A 15,858-nucleotide genomic window follows, 5' to 3' on the forward strand; every position below is an offset into this window, starting at 1 on the left:
TACTGTTAGAGTTTTTTTTTTTTTTTAATGATGATAACATAAAATGTAGACAACCTGCCAGGCTAGTTTGTATTTAACACATCAAAAACAGGGAAATAGTATTTTTCCTGCACATTTAACTTTAAATAAATTATTCCTGCTGCTCTGTAATTGACACAATAAATGTGGGGGCCACTTCTCCGCTGTTTGTGATCAAATTTTATCAGCTGCATACTTGCCAATAGTTACACATCTGCAAAAGGGCAATATCAATAACGCAGCACAAATACATCAGCACGATCCTAATTGTCTGCCTGCAATATTGAAAGATTGATGGGCGAAGGGAATCAAATCTACGACTTGGAAAAAAAAAAAAAGAAAAAAAGACAGAGCTCTGACATTTAGCCTGAGGGGTCTAATGGGCTGGCTGCAGGACGGTTACATCTTGTTATAGCATTTTCAAAACAAGACACTTCACCTCAGACCAGTAACAATGCGGTTTGACCTTGTGGTTGGTAATTGCCAATGTTTTAGTGGTGGTGCGGACGCCCAGGTCTTTTCGATTACTATGTTGGGCCTGACGGCAGTTGCTGTTGATTGTAATTGCTGTGGCTCGAGGATGTAGTTTCAATCAAGCATTAAGAGGTTAGACAACAACTGAGAGGTTTGAAGAGGCTCATATACGAGTACAGAGGGGAGACGTGGCCTCGATCCAATGACTCATCTGTGCTGCTCAGTGATCAGATGAACATACAGACCGCAGGAATGACATTTAGAAATTAACACAATTTTCATTTGCTCAAGCACTTGTTGAGAACGCAGATCTCCTCCTGTTAGCTTCTCTGACGTAGTCACACAGCAAAAAAACTGAAAATGTAGAACTTGAAACTCTCCCTTCACTTCCTATTCAACATATTTAGTAGCGTTGTGGACACAGGGAGTCACAGCGATGTAGTGGCTCAAGACTCTGAAACCAAAGTGCCCCCTATAGACCTATTGGCTCAAACCTGCTTTAACCGATTCCCAGCACTGACAAACCCAAGCTATTCTCTGTGCATTGAGTTTTTTTTTCTTTATTCTGAAAAAATGAGGAAAAAAAAAACTAAAAAGTGTTGTTAATCAAAGTGAATCATAGACGGACGTGACTCTCTGCAATCTGTGGATCCCCTTGAAAAAATATTCAGGTAAACACCCTGAAATGAAGAGAAAGCCTTTCCACTGTGGGAGCAAACAGGCTTGAAATGTACTGCAAGCATTAAAGAGTGTTTGAAGGCGGTAATCGTGTTAGATAGAAACCAGAGGAGATACAGAAAGAGGGAGAAAAAAGGGAGATGTGAGGCTACGAATTACATTCATAGGCCTGCACGGTTCTGTCTTTGAGCTTTTTAAAAATTAAAATATCATTTTCTAATATGTTTTTATTTCACTATAACTGTCTTTCTTAAAAAAATATTAAGCTAGATCAGATACGTTTATTTAAAAACACTTTGGGCTGAATTTTTTTGTTGTTGCTGAAAATATCTTTTTGAATGTTAAATGATTAATTTCAACTTGAATAAATTTAACTAATTTTTCACCACAATCAAGACTATAGATATATTATTCTTCCTAAATGTGATTTTAATCTGATGTTAAAATATTGTGGCAGCCTGGGCTTTTGCAGATAATCACAATCAGATTTCTCCCCTCATGAATTCTATTTTCTGTCAAAATTCTCATTTTAAACTTGAGCAAATGCACTTTTATTGATCTCTGTAACATCATTTTCAATGCTGCTATTTATGTCTCATGTGTGGAGGATCCAAACTCAGTGAAGTTATTACTCTCTGCCTCTAACAGGCTGCTCCCTTCTTCTTCTCCTTCTTTTCTCTTCTATTCACAGTGGCCCTGTTTGGTGAATTAGCCAATCTGAGAAGGAGACAAGGGGCAGATGGATTTTCGCTGCTCTGGATTATTCAAATGATAAGAGGAAAGGTCAGGCAAAGAGGTGTTGTTGGGGCGGCTGGCCATCCATTCACTCCCATCACAATACCTTTAAGCAGTACAAGAGGAAAATCCTCCTAAACACACAACTGCCAAACCTCAACCAACCTCAGATCAAGGTTTTTTTTTTTTAAGTTCCAGTTACAGCTGCAGGTCTGAAGGATATAAAATTGGGTACATTTAAAGCTCTTTCCATGCAATAAAATCAGAGCGAGCCTACAAAAAAAGATCACACATTAAATGCCAAAATTCAGCCTATCCTACAACATTTTCCAAAAATTCCCCCCTCCCCCTTGGATATAGAAAAATACAGGCTTCATCTCATGCTCTGTAAAACTGCTGAAATTTATATTAAAAAAAAAAAAAAATCATCAAGCTACTGATAGAAATAGTCAGTCTCATGGCTTAGACAAAATTGCAAACTCTTAAAACACTTGGACATAATTATTAATTTGATAAGAAAAGAAATTAAACAAATTAATAAAAACATTACTATAATAAAAAACCTACATCATTGAGATTTCCTTTCCATTCATTCAACCTAAGTCTAAATAGGGACACAATGAGACAATAAGAGTCGCGTATATTTTTCCATTAAATGCATGATTCAAATCGTAAAGAATTAAGCACACACACTCATACACACACACAGAGTGGATTTCCCAGCTTTCAGTATCCAAGGTTTATGAGTTGGAGCTGCTGCCGGGCATCACCATCAACCTGCACTGAAACTTTATCCCCCTGCAGCCAGATGTGCTCACAGCAAAACCACTGGGCTTCAAGATCCACTTCTGCTATTACACATTTTTTTGTCCCTGAGATAGACTCGCGTTTTGATTTATTCAGACTATATTTGCATACACATTTCCTACACTTCTCAATCACATTTTCATCCCATGAGGCTTCGGGGATTCGATCTCGCAGCGGAAAGGATGAAACAAAATGAAAGAGCACAGCTCCCACGATTCGCTGCAAACACTAAAAAAAAAAAAAAAAAAAAAAAAAAAAAAAATCATATGCACCCACATCGGAATGAAACCCAGCTCTCAGCGTGGTGTTAACGATTGCTCACAAGTTTTCACGGCCGATCATTCACGGCGCCTTTTTTTTTTTTTTTTTTTTACATACGCATTTGTCGCATTAAAACTTGCACACTGAAAACGGCACAAAAACAAGCACGGACCACACGCTCAAAGCCGGGAGATAATTACCCAAATCCATGTCGCCGGGCAGAGCGCACAGTTCGCAGTGAACGGAGGATGCTGCGTCTTGTATTCCAGAGAGCATGGATAACCACTGACGCCCGACGCAGCTCCAAGAGGCGTTTGTGCGTCCCGGTCGCCCACTCACTCCGCTTCTCCAAAAGTTCCCCTGCGAGGGTCCCATGCGTTCCCCCCAGCGCCAACAAAAGACCGCGGCTTCAACACGAAGATGAAGAAAAAGAAAAAAAGAAGAAAAAAAAGGGGAGAGAGAGTCGGAGATAATAAGAAAAGGGAGAAGAATGTGGGATATGCCCGCCTGATTTTCCGAGCCTCGGAAGAATGTGCAGAAGCCCCACTAGTGAGTCCTTTCAGCGCCTCTGTGCCAATGAAAAGAGATGGGGAGGTGGTGGGGTTGGGTTTTTTGCGATCATTTAGTTAAGGCTGAGCCCCTCCTTATATTCAGCAGCTCAGGAGTCCCCGTCCATTGCACATGTCATATCCACTGGTTGCTATAGCGATGCCTCCACATGTTGTCGACAGTGAATGTTCAAGGAGCGATGCCTGGCTAATAGGCTTGCGGGCTGAGGGGCGATATGAATGGACATAGGGCTAGTCACTCATTTGTTGAGCTACTAGGGGTCTCTGTGTTTGGTGTGTGAATTGCTGTTTTCTCAGGCTCTCCTTTTCCTCTGCTCCCTCTCCCAGGGATTCAGTTATGTGAGCAGAATAAGGGAGATGGGGCAGTCTATTCTTCAAAGTAGGCTTTTGCATTCAAAGCTGAAGTGAGTACTATAATAAGAGGCTACCACACAGTACAGTAGTTGTAAAGTATATGAATGCTGCATGGGAGATTGGGTGCAGTCTGAAAAATGCTCAGTAAATTGTGTATAATTGGCTAAGTCTTTTCTCCGCTCCCCTCCTAGATCTGCCGGAATAAAGAAAAAAGGAGAGGAAAATTGCAAGTTTAACAAGTTTTAAAGATAAAACTCAATAAAATGCTATCCTAATTAGCAATCAGTCTGAAAAAAAATGATCCAATGGAGAGCAACAGCTGCAGTTAGCAGGGAGAGAGAGAGAGAAAGGGGGATTATGGAGAGCACAGGGTGAGAAAAGGAGAAAGAAAAAGAAAAGGGGCGGTGAAGAGAGGAGAACGGGGGTCCTGTCAAATGCAGATGACGAGTCTTGGGGAGGGGGGCTGTGTGACGGGCGGGCTCTCCAGTTTATTTTTCCATTCAGAGAGCACCCCCTCCTCTACTCTATTGTCCCTCTGTGTGACAGCTGGAGTTGGCAATGTGAAGGGGAGAACAAAAACAAGCTCACTGTCCAGCCCGGGTCTGTGGCCGCATCGGACGCCACCCCACCTTCAAAAAAAAAAAAAAAAAAAAAAAGAAGAAAAAAGAAAGAAAAAAAGCAGAGCCAACCAGGCGGCCCCGCAGGGACCAAATCTGAAGCAGAACACACTCAAACTGACTCAACAGATTTTTTTTTTATCGCATCCCCAAAAACTCTCAAATACTCGGCCTAATACGTAAAAGCAGCTGCAGAATCCAAATCGTCAGTGTCTTTTGCGATATGCCGTCCATAGCTAACTCTGATCCTTCCCTTCTTCATCATTTGGCCGACCTAGGAGTGACACTTTTCAAGTCATGCTTTCTGCACCCTTGCATACTCATTTATAAGGAATTATTCAGAATCAAAATTCTGTTTTCGCCTGCCAGAGGGCACAGAAATGGTCCAGCCACCCGTCGGTTTCGAGAGGCAATTTTTTTTTTAAATATTTATTTTTGCAGGATTCAGTTAGAGTACAAGAAAGAAACCCGGCTGCAGTGCCCTCTGTAGCACTAATGCACGGCAGATGCAGGAGTGAATGCATGGTGGGAGACTTTTATCAGTGAGTAGTTTTTATTACCAGAAAGAAAGAAATAGTCTCCTCTGAAGTTAATCCCCAGAAAATCAGTTCCTACATTAAGTCAACCCTACGATCATATCTGTCCTGTTCTCTGGTGAACTGGAAGAGAGCCCTGTTCACTCTTTTACATACCAGATACCCTGGTCACCCACCTGTCAGCGCTATCTAAATCCACACTCATCCCAAACAAGGGTATTCCCTCGACACCGCAGGGGGATGAAAAGGGAAAACGTCTGTCAAGAAGCAGACACTATCTTTACCTTGCTCTCTGAAGGAAAGCCTGACTTTGGCACCTGTTGTTTGCCTTCGCTTGAACTCTGCGTAAATGGACACATTTTCACACATTTCAGCCGCTAGTAGGTTCTGCACAGTACGATTTCACAACTTGTGTCACATCCTCCAGCGAGGCCGGCGCTAATGGTTATCACACCAGGGAGGTTTGACGTCGTGCATTGATTCATTCTCACAAAAATAAAACATAAAAAAAGAGACTACAAGCAGTCAAATTCGGGGGCACGCAGAAGTCACTCTCGCGGTCGCAGGCGACGCTCGTAGATGCCGTCACGCCTCCGTGTTCCTCGCGGTAAGTACTTCCTCGGGGTAACACGTGTTGGAGCAGTTGCCGCGAGTCCTGCAAAAGGCTTATCTGTCCTCTTTCTGCATGGTGCCGCTCCGGTGTTTGCCTCCATGACACATTTCACATTTCTAATAAAAAAAAAAGAAAAGAAAGAAAGATGGAAAAGCGTCGAGTGTGTTTAAACAGCGAGAGAAGGAGGTATGCGGCACTTCACCATGTCGCTGGGAGAGGGGGGCGATGAGGAATGTTAAACAAATGTCAGGATCAAGTGCACCACCTGAGATGGCAGAGCAGAGACATCCACCGATGCTCGTGCATGCGAGTTGTGGAGAAACTGATGGAGAGACAATATCTTGCTTTAGATATTTGCTCTCGCACTCGGGCTGCTCGACTCTGAGTTTATTTACGCGCCTGTCCCTGGGTGTGCAATCTGAATATACATGCACAGGTGTTAGCGGATCGTTCTGGCAAAAACACACACACACATACACGCCCACAATGCATCTGAACGTACACACCTTTGCCGGACATCTTCACCTGGACACATACAAGTCAGAGCATGTAATATATTTGAGCAAACAGAGGAAGCAGGCTGCAGAGGACAGGGAGGGAACGCTTATCCGTGGCTACGCTCAGCCACTGGTCCACATACCAATCACACTGCAATGATATCAGCCAAAGGCTGATGCCGTTTACAGTGCTGCTTGCACGAGAAACCAACAGCTGCAATGTGTGTACCTGCTGCAGACTTGGCTAATGTGTAATGTCGTTACACCAAAAATAGTTGGGATTTCTGCTCAGCTCTTTGAAATGGGGTGCAATAAATTATTCATAATAATATCTGAGCAAAGACTGTTGCTGTGGCTCCATTTGGGAAGGTGTTGGAGGATTAGCTTCCAACTGTAATGCAGAGAGAAATGCATGCAAAACAAAACACATTTGGGTGTTCAGTTTTTTTTTTTTTGTTATTTCAGATCCACCAGCTGTTATTGTTATTGCTAAAGTGATATTACAAGATATGTGTGGTAGGAAAAGCCTCATCTGGGGGTTTTACTCTTTTCTTTTTAAGTGCTCCGTTTCCTTTCTTATCCTTTAATATTTATAACGAAACAAAGCTCTCATATAGACAAAGGCAGTGATTTGAAGCCAGACTTTGGTTTGAAAGTCTGTCTGTCTGAATTCACAGTGCTACTGTATGATGGCATTTTGGTGTATTGTTAGTTGGCACAGTGCAGTTTGATTTTGCCCACCCGTCATAAAATAGCACTTACAGTGAGATAAAATGTAAGAAGGTGACACTTTTCTCTCCTGTTTAAACTCCCTTTTTAACATCACTTAAGGTGCACAAAGTTGACAGTCAGGTGGATGTCTTAAATGCATTGTGTCTCAGTGTGTGTGTGTGTGTGTGTGTGTGTGAGAGAGAGAGAGATAGAGAGAGGGAGAGAAACACCATGTTTCCTGATGGATGATGTTCAAAGATGCAAAAAGGTCCCATTTCTGGGTTTTACTTGAAACATTTGAATTGCTGTGTCTCATGCTCATCACTTGCTCAGAGAGGAACCATTCAAAGCCTGTGTGTGTGTCAGCCATGTCATTCTGGTATTTTCCCCAGATGAGCTTGTTCAAATAGGCCTCTTTCTTATGTGAATCCCAGCCCAGGCATTGCCCATGCCAAGTAGTTCAAAGCAGTAAACATCAAGGTAAATGCTATGCCTGTCATCTTGACTATATTTAAAGCAGGGAGGCAAACCCACACACATGCACAACAATGTGCACTTCAAAAAGACGCAGTGCTGTGGCGTCATAGCCTGGAGTAGGAAATCACACCATATCTGTAGAGTGATAGAAAATGTTGTAATCTATGAGAATGACAACAATGTCAGACATATTTAGAGCTCTTTCTAAATAGCTCCACATGTACAGTGTGTACTGTAGTGATACCTATCATTTAGAATAACTATGGACTGATCTGTATTAGATACTGTAGTGCTACATCACAGCCACCACCTGTTTCTGTTCAGTTTCAATTCACCTGAGCTTTTGCAACCATAAGCTTTCTGTTCTCGTTCTTCGGTGGCACATTTTGCTGCATAAAAATCTTTGGTAATTTTAAACAATTGCTCCTTGATGTCAGACAGAGGTTGACAAAAGCAGCTTCTCATTTCTCGTCAGCGACCGTTGATTTGGCCTGCTGAGATGACGACTGCCAGCAGTTTATCAGCTGAGTAAAACTTAAACCTATCAGCAGGCTAAAAAACAGTCTCTGATTGGTTTCTTAATGTTTCCAGCTGACTTTTTCTTTTAAATAAGAAGCCTCTAAACAGAGTCTTAAAGGGACAACGAGGAGTTTTGGAAAAGCGAAGCGTTTTCACACTACATTTATGAGCCTCCGCGCGCACCGTACATTTCTTTGACCGGGCGCAAGACGGACTCATGTTTTCATTCATCAATAATTAAAGTCAGAGGTTCAAAGAGGTTCACATACCACCGTAGTTCCGACCATAAACGGCGATGCGGCTGCGTTATTCTCATGATTCGCAACGAAGGAAACGCTGGTCGGCTCGACCAGCACTTCCGCCACCACTAATAATAACAAAATAACGATAGAGACAGAACGATATATTTATCGAAAATGGGCCCATTAACAAGTGTGGGTAGCGGAGATTCATCCACATTAACGTGAGACTTTTTTATAACCGAATAGAAACTCCTCGTTGTCCCTTTAAATATACACTTGATGGCTACATGCTCTGTATCCTGCTATACTGTAGGACCAGGGCTTAAGCTACAAAAAGCCAGTAATGTAGAGCTAGTTATTTCTTGCACAAAAAATACTTTTCTAGCCTGTGTGGCAGCTTTAGCTTGTACTTGTGGTTTTACTTTTAACATTACAAAAGGAAAGGCTTTTCAGACGAGTACTAAGCAGCGTGTCTGGCAAACACATTATGCCTTCTTGCGAATGTGGTTGGGGTCGCTGGAGTGTAAAGACAAATTCAATAAAAAGCAGGACAGAGCTGTGGATGTTACTGTAAACTTTGATAGGACCAGTTTTCACAAAGTGGTGAAACACAAAACTGTGATTGTGCATCAGGACCAAGGCTGTCTTATTTCCTATGTAACGTTAAGCTCCTTGGCTTTAGAAATAACACTTGGTCACTACTGGAGTTAATTAGCTAGCCCAGAATGCTAATAACTGCTGCTTATGTTAGAGCATGTTCTTACACTTGTTTTGGTTTTGGAGAGAAAAAGACAACACCCTCTAAACTTTTTCAACTCCCTCAAAACTTGTAATCAAACCTTGCCCAGGCACTGCTACCAATAACACAGTAAAGCTACTTTGAGTGGCTACTTGACCTGAAGCACAGCTTTAAATTTGAGCTCTGATCTTCCCTTCTTTCTGCACTGGGTTGGTTAATTCCAGAAACTATGTTTGTAAGAGCCGAGTTGAGTTGAACTTTTCTTCTCTTAAGTTGTTTAAGGTGCAGCTTTAATTCCCAGATGGCTTTTCTTCTTGCAGCTGTGATGACAATAGCAATATGTCGGACAGGGATAATATTTATGTTTGCCAAAGTGCCAGCCAAAATGAATTAAACAAAGTTAGCAAATGGTGCTCACACCTAAAAAATTAAACTAACTCAATTCAGTTATCAGTTAAGGTTGTTTGCACTGTTGTGTGAGCCAGGATGAATTGGGTCTCAGACTTGCACCAATCACAATTGAAGATGTAACTGGGTTTTTGATGAGGAATATTACAATATTGTAGGTGAAAAGTCAAGAGACTAAATGTCCAGGTCAAGAACATGATCCGGGTTTGCTAAAATGCAACCCAATCATAACAGGCAATTGAAGGTAACACTTCATTCTATTGTGCGAAGAGATAAAAGAAGCGCTGCCACTAAAAATCTCATCCAACACGTACACAGTCAAAAACAGTGAGGAAAACACCGAGGTTTTAATTGTTTTGTTTGAATAGAATCCACACTACTTTTAGACTATTATGTTCTCGGCAGGCTTTTTTTTTTATCTTGGGAAGAGATAAAACTGCAATTAATTTTGAAAGGGGGGAAAACAGTGAGACAATACATCAAGTCACACATGAGTGGTGGCTGGCAGGGATATGTGGGCTGCTGCGGAATAACAGAGGTAGTCAAAGGTAGCATTCATAATTGAAACCCCAGTCACAAGAGACTTAGTGGGCTGGGAGACTCTGATACTGGGACTGACAGTAAAGGAACAAAGAGTAGTGTTCAGAGGAGAGCGCAGTGACTTCATTGGGGTTCAATAGGATGCGTCCTCCCCACACCTGGGTCCACATACCATCTGAAAGCCTCTGAAACTGTGTATTTATCTACAGCTGCATGAACATATGGTGGAGTTGTATTCAATTGTCTAAAGAGTTAAAATTCCACCACAATCTCACAAAGTGTTTTCAGTTAGTGCTGAAGATTCATTGGGGCAGATGGCAGGACAAGTACTGTACATTATGGTGCTTTTCTTGGTTCTTGGTGGTTTTGCACTTTCAAAATCTTCTTCATAGTGATCGACATCTAATTACTAAAAATAATAGACAAGGACACACTGTAGATAGATCAATCCCTAAGAGTTGCTGTTGCTTTAAGAAAGAAATGATCCCTCACTGGCTTCCCACCCATGAGCACTGCATGGGGGCTAAAAACAGGTCTTCGCTATGAATCCCAACTCATTCGTTCCAATCAGCGCACAACCTTTAACGTTTCAGCAATACACATCCAAAGTACAGCTGTTAGTTTATGATTTGTGATTACAAAACATATGATGTCTATTGAAATAACATGATCTTTAAAGCGAGATACACATTATTAGTCTTGACCAACACTGAAGAGCTCTGACTTAAAAAATAATGTTAAAGCCTGTGTTCTTTATCTTAGCTTACATTGCACATATTCCTACAGGTTTTTATTCACATTCTGTTTGTATTAAATCTGAGACATTGACGGAAATACCAATTTCCTTGCCAATATTTAGCCTATAATGTGCTTTGTGAGGTATTTTTAGACACCATGGTTGAAATTCCCGACTCTGAGAGTTAGCCTCATGCCTCAGTCCAATGTGATCATATTTACAGGTATGTCATAGATGATTGCAAGCAACTGATAAGGGTCCAACGTGCAGCTTGACATATTTCTGGACAAAGTCATGGAGGAATTTTGGTGAAACACAACCACATAATTGAATTTTAAGCCGTCTGATCCCTGCATCGCTATATACTACCCTTAGTTCAGATTGAATTAAGCTACTCGGTGCATTATACAGTGTGAAAGGGTACACACTACACATCTAGAGCCTTTTACGGTGTGTCCACTAATGTGTGAAAACTATATGTAGCAGCTCCGACAGCGTAAAGCACCTCCAGATGTCCTCCCACTTATGCTCTCAAAGGTTAAACTGTTAAGACGCTGTTGAATGTGGCGACCTGAGCAAACGATCGCACACTTAATGAGACCGATGACCTGATTGTCTAATGGTGAACATGCCAGGTACAGATGCTCACAAGCTGTGATGGGCGGAGACCAAACCAGAAAACCAGAAAACAAGCACAGTGAAAACCAGTCACCGGACACTATTTATCTGTTGCAGTACAGCGTATTGATTAGGACTGCTAACCAGCCTGTACACATTTTGGTAATCAACACCTTTTTATGGTCACATTTCTACGATTTCAACTGTGAGAAAACAAAACACATAATTCAATTTTGGTTGGAGTATTCTGCCTCTCTTCTATAATACAATTTGTATTTAAATTGCCCCTATGAGAATGCTTCTCAAGACACTATTAGATACAATTTTTTCTAGTTTAGACAAAATGAAAACAATATACATTTCTGATCACGCTGGATTAACTTGGTTGGACAACCGGCGCCATGTGTCTCCGACTGTACCTTGGTGCTGGTGGACTGGCAGCGTACTGAGGCGGCCTGCCGGAGCATACGCCCCAGTGATCAGCTCCAGCTTGTGTAAGTGAAGATATAGATGTACAACCACAGGAGGCAGTGCGTGATAGGCTAAGGGTCGTATCCCTGTAAATGCACATAGCCACAGCCTCATAAATTCTCATCAGTGTCTTCATTAAACATTTTCCCCCTGTTATCACCATGACAACGCTGGTCCAGCGTGCGCCCACGGGGAGAGGCGAGTGTGTCTGTGTGTAACCCCGGGGGTTACTGAGGGGGTAACTTGGCACGGACGCCACCTCTCCTCCTCCTCCTCCTCCTCCTCCTCCTCCTCCCTGCACTGACTGTGTCTGGACTGGAGGCAGGCGCTCTGATTTCTCTCTTTAATTACTGCTAATCGGAGGAGCCGCAGCCCCTGCTAATGAAGCCACACCAATCAGCTGGGGGAGAGTCAGGGGCCTCACGCTGCAAAACAATCCTCTGCATGAACAGAGCTGACACTGCCTGCCCAGAGCCGCGAGCCTCCCCGCGTGTCTCGCTGTCTGTCTGTCTCACAGCTCCAGCAGTTTTGTAAGAGTAGTCTGGCCCCGAGTCAAACCGAGCAGTGCTGCTTGTTGAAAGGAACCTCTGTGAATCCCTAATGAGACTGCTGCCACAACTGTAGTATGGTATCAGCCTCCTGTTTGCCACTCACATCTCCAGCCGCTTCACGACGCAATACTCCGACAACAATACAAAGTATGGCTGATCAGAAATTCTGAAGGCAGAATTAATTATGATTTATGTCAAGATTCTGATGGCACTGTAACGTAATAAAGCTTTGACGGCTCATTATTGTAAATGTATATAATCAATCTAGCCTATTTTCACCCACAAACATAATTACACTGTACTGCTGTTGAGAGGTTGCGATGATGTCTTTTCTTTCCTCCTTCTGCAACGTGAATAATGTAATGAACAGTGACTGACATGTGATTGCATGTGTTGAGACCAAGAGCCTTTTGCCTTGCTGTTTCCAACAATGAAATGTAATTTCTTCTATTAGTTTGTGTTGATGAAGGTACAAATAATGACTTTTTTTTTTTACAGCCTCAAAGTAGGAGACATTCAGCTTGCCTGATGCATTTATTCATGTTCCAGATAAAATGTATACAAATGTTCATGGTTTGGATGAAACTGTAGGAAATGATTATAGGCCAAATCAAGGCAAATGTTAGGCAGTTCTGTTACTATGTATGTTTTTAGGCTGCAGACATGTTTTCCTTGTCAGTTTGGGCTTTCAGAGTCTATAAATCAGCTTTTGTGGAACATGTAGCAGCTTCTGTTCATGAGCAGAGAATCCCATTTTCGTACAGGTATCCAACTGCACCACGCCGGGTGTTAGATGCATCTGTGCATTTGCTGCTAACACCCAACATGACAAGCATGCTTGTGAATGTAAATAGGCATGTTGGCAACCACGTATACACATGGACATGGCTGTGATATGTAAAGCGAAAATCCCATCACAGCAGGATGTTTCTCCAGTTCACAGCACAATATCAGCTTCAGATCTGTGCCTCTGCTTTTTACTTGAACACTGAGGCCACATTCGCAATGATTACATTATATATCAGGATGAAAGACAACATCCATTACAGCAAACACATTAAAGAAATATCTTCTGTTCACATGGCCAAAGGGTCTAATTAGTCTTAGTTATTGAAAGCTGCCAGAGTAACGTTATTAGACCAAATCAAATGGCAGGTACAGAGTTGAGTAAAAGGGGGAAAAACATCACAGTTTCAGTTTCAAGTGTCCTCAGTAGTTGTGATTTAAATGCATATTGTGACTGCCCAGAGAATATCACATTACTCCAAACCCCTGTGATTTTGAATTTCTCAGAAAGGCTGGGGGATTAAGGAGAAAAGTCACCCACTTTTGAGAATCCCACTTAAGCCAAACAAAACATTCAAACCCGCATTGGATTAGCTAAAGATGTGTGTCACAAACTGAACAAAAAGCTGCTTCTCTTAATGAATAAAAAGATGCATTTTAAAGATACACAGTATCCAGTAGAATGAACATATGAATAAGCATCTATTAATGCATATGATATATTGGGTTGTGTATATGACTCAGCTGAAACCTTATATATTGTAGGTTTAATATGGAGAATATCTGTCACTTTAGTGTCATGTATTACACATTGTTATAATTACAGCTTAGTGTTGCTTCACTGTGAACACAACCAGTAGACGTAAGGTCACTTTGCAGAGGGGTCTGGTTTAATTTCATGCTTTATCACCACAGATGGAAGATATTCATACGGCCTACGAAGTCAAGGTCATCATATAAAAGACCATAACAGCCCATCAAGCAACTTAGTTGACCTTGCCATGCAGAAAGTAACTAGCAGTTACAGCAGGGTTCACAATTACAGTCAATTAAAGTCAATAAAAGATGATATGACAGTTGATTACATTTAATTTACCGAGAGCAAAGTGGTTTCCGTATTGTGTGCCCACTGAGCAATAATTAATCTGCTGCCTCAATCAACCACAAACTTAAAATGTGTTGTTAAAAAAGACAGTAATGACTAATTCATGGCTGTAAATGAACATATGATTTTATTCTTTAATGTGTCATTTTCTGAATATCACATCCAGATGATGGTTATTTATTGCTATTTTAATATTAATTCTCATTTCAATGTCCTCCTCACCTAAACTCAAAGACCTCTACCTGCTTCTCTGACAATAAAACCAGGATATACAAAGGACTAAAAGTGGCCAAACAGTTGCAAATAGCGTCATTTTGTTGTGATGTTAAAAAGATTTCCACAGGCCACTGGTTAGCCTGCAGCAAGGGCTTTTCCTGCTGTTGTCAGTGCTAAGGTGCCAGATGCGCTAGGCAAGTAGCCGCATGATAAATGGCAGAAGGTGAGAGCTCTGTGGCCGGGACCGGGTGCACGCTGCCCCTGCATCCCACTGCCAGTCTCTTGGCATGCGGCTTGTCAGGCCAAATGGCAGCCGCATCCCCCTTCAACGCTGACATTTAAAACCTCTGCCATGCTATCCAGCTGTGGGCACCGCAGGTCCCCCATACCCTCAGCCTCCCCCAGGCACCCAGCCCTCAACCCCGCTACTGCCGCTGCCAGACTCCAGTCAACAAATTACCATAAAGAGGCAATGCTTTAGTTCAAACAAGTGTTGCATCATTTACAATGAAAGCGCAGGACGTGCTCGTGGTGGTCGATCTGAGTTAGTTGCTATAAATCGTTTCTTTCTTTTCTTATTTACACATCTTCTACATTGATGAGATGGTGATGACAAAACATTTTGCCTTGGACGACTTAGCCTCAGTGTGTTAGCTTGATAAGTAGCCATCTTTATTTAATGGCCTTTTATGGGATTTGCATTAAAAAAAACAAGTCAGGTTGAAGCAAACTAGGATGGTGTGGCAATAATACTATGTTATATGATGGATGTAGCAACAATAACCAACAGAGAAATTGGTGCAATACTTAGAAGAAACACGAAAATAGCTACTAAAGTTATTCATCAGGAACAGATCAAATAATTGTATAAAGCATTATGTGTGGTTTTGTAACACAGTGTGTCTAGAAAAAGAATTATGACAAGAGGTCCAACCCTGCAATACATTAAACTGAATTCATACCGTATTAATTTTGAGATATACACAGCTCCAGTGACAGTCAAAGAAATAAAGATCTTTCTCAGTGGCATCTAGAATCATAGGCCACGGACAGCAGGGGTACTGAGTTCAATGATCGCCACATTGGGGATTTAGTGTGATGAATATGGAGGGGGAGCAGCAGGCAGCTCCTATTTCCTCTTAAAATACACCAAGCAGGTCAACCTGCACCCACAAGGATGTCATTAGAGATATTAAGTCTGCTTTTAATGCTCTGAGTCATGGAAGTATCCAAATTCTGAATCAGAATCTGAGGCACTCCAGATATCTCTCTATAGCCCCAACGCCACAGGTAAGGCAGGAATACGCTAAAGCTCAGGTGTTAAACTCCAGGAAAATGTTCCCTGAGATTTGAACCACTGAAATGTGATGCTGAGACGTTCTGGTAAAAACTTATTTATACCTTATACAGTATGAATCATTTCTAAGTTTTCTTATTCAATGCTGCACAGCTACTGCTGTATGTCCAATGCAGAAACAATACATTAAAAAAAGTGAAAGGCTTTTTTTTTTGCTAGCAAGTTAGTGACGAGGCTCAAAGACCACTTTCAAAGGCTGTTCAACAAACATGAAGGTTTCTAT

At 41.7% G+C, this 15,858-nt stretch overlaps 1 protein-coding gene across 1 annotated transcript in view; it reads right to left on the bottom strand.

Moving 5' to 3' along the window:
• ptprn2 (protein tyrosine phosphatase receptor type N2) overlaps positions 1 to 15,858 on the bottom strand; it is a gene marked incomplete at its 3' end in the record, with an annotated part of 123,636 nt that overhangs the window by 25,381 nt on the left and 82,397 nt on the right. The window lies entirely within an intron of this gene.

The sequence above is a fragment of the Trachurus trachurus genome, assembly GCF_905171665.1.
Source record: "Trachurus trachurus genome assembly, chromosome: 20".
Taxonomy (NCBI): Eukaryota; Metazoa; Chordata; class Actinopteri; order Carangiformes; family Carangidae; genus Trachurus; species Trachurus trachurus.